Below are 1974 nucleotides of genomic sequence, written 5' to 3' on the forward strand. Positions count from 1 at the left end.
ATAAAAATTTGACAAAATGCGATTTGGATTTGACAGAGAAATACCCTCATTCCAGTTAGTATCCTTGGGCTGTCGTCAGCTGGACTAGGGCAGTCCGTATCTCCTCTCACCTGACGACAGAGGCTTTCCACCCTGCGCTCTTTGTTCATTGTCCGGACTGAGGCGAGCAGCCAGCTCTCTTCATGTTGGAGCAAGGAAAGGAAGCATTAGAAGGTTAAAGAGCCGTGTCAGTAAGGGTTGCTAGTGCTCGAGCATTGAAGTCCCTTTTTTCCTCATGTTTATTTTGGTTWATTTTCCCACCCTACAGGTTTGAAGAAACATGCAAATTATACAWGAAAACCTGCATCTTCAGYAATCGTCTGCTGTGATTTGATAGTGGTGCTTTGTGCAACTTGGACAAAATTAGTAAAAACTGTACTACATATATCCTTATGCTTTTGACAAAAAAGGAAATCTCAGCCATGTTTGATGATCTATTACTCAGGAACTATCACCCATTACTAACTAACTAACATTTTGCAGTAAAAACATTGTTTAAAGTTTAAACAGGTCACAAACAGCATGACTTTACATGCCTGAGAGAACATTTAGATGCATGGTTTTTGCTCAGTTGCCATTCAGGTTTTCTGATTTATAAAGGTTTTACCACAGGATGTACATACTACTTGATGTCACACTTGAGTTGTCTAAGCTTTCCTGTCTACTTTTACTCTAACAACTTTTTTTAGTGTATGTATAAATTACACATTAAAACAGAAGCATACTTTTCTTCTCTCACCCTGTCAGTATTTCTCACTTCAATCCAATTTACTTGCTTCCCTCAAAGTGATGAATGCACTCAAACTTCCTAAGATTTCAACTACAGAGCAAAGTTTTCTCTTTAAAATTAGAAGCAAAGGATCGTTTTTTAACTTGTCATAACTTCTGTGTAAAACCCTGTAGAAACATATAAAGTAGYATACGTAACCAGCAAAGTCCTTCACCACCTAAAGTTGAATTATATTTTAAGTCATGATTTAAAGTTTTTGTACAGCAACTTGCATTTCAGTCTGCATTAAACTCTTAAGTTTGCTTTCAAGGATTGAAAGACAAGAAGTGTGGGTAACATGGCGAACAGGAACTGCAAGCAGATTTTATTTTTGTCTCTTCTAACAGACTTCTTGTACCACATGTACCAAACTCAAGGCCCACAGGCCAGATGTGGCACACTACAGCATTTTATGTCACCGACAAGAGCTTCAAATATGTGTTAATGTCATCACTGACCATAAACTACATCTCCCATAATGCATGTCAATTATTTTAACCGCAAAACGACGACATCTCACCAGTAGGCGAAGGTGRCCAGGGTTCAAAAGTAGCTGGAGAAATTTGCTGTATTAAATCTCTATTAAGCTTCAGTTTTTCTGGCTACATTTACTGCAGCCCAGCTGTACTTGGAGATGGGAATTCTCAATTTGCAAGTTGTAAATATAAACTGAAACACCCCTCTAGTGGGAATGTTCATAAGTAAAGACTGCAGCTACTCACYACAACTCAACAGTGACTAAAACTCTTTACTTTTTTAACAGTATTTCTGTATTATACAGTATATTTTACATTTAGTCAATCGTACACGTAGTACTTTTCAGTGTTTATAAGAGGACGTATTAAAACACTGTTTCTATGCMAGAAAAACCACGTAGAGCTCAGTTATTGTTTGTTAGGGGTGCTCAGCCACAGCAATGAGACGAGGAACGTGAYGTTTCCTGTCTAAACGTGAGAGTTGGCCCTTTGAGGGCCACCATGATGCTCATTTGGCTCTCAGTGAAAATGAGTTTGACACCCCCATCTTATAAACTTTGTACATCAAAATGTATTTTTTTTCATACATTTCCTCATCAGAAACTTAAAGATTCTGTTTTTGGCAAGATTTAGAGTTTTTGATAAAGTGTGCATTTGAGGTGGGAGAGAAACAGGGACGGGGGGTGGGGG

The sequence above is a fragment of the Austrofundulus limnaeus genome, unplaced genomic scaffold (genome assembly GCF_001266775.1).
Source record: "Austrofundulus limnaeus strain Quisiro unplaced genomic scaffold, Austrofundulus_limnaeus-1.0 Scaffold215, whole genome shotgun sequence".
Taxonomy (NCBI): domain Eukaryota; kingdom Metazoa; phylum Chordata; class Actinopteri; order Cyprinodontiformes; family Rivulidae; genus Austrofundulus; species Austrofundulus limnaeus.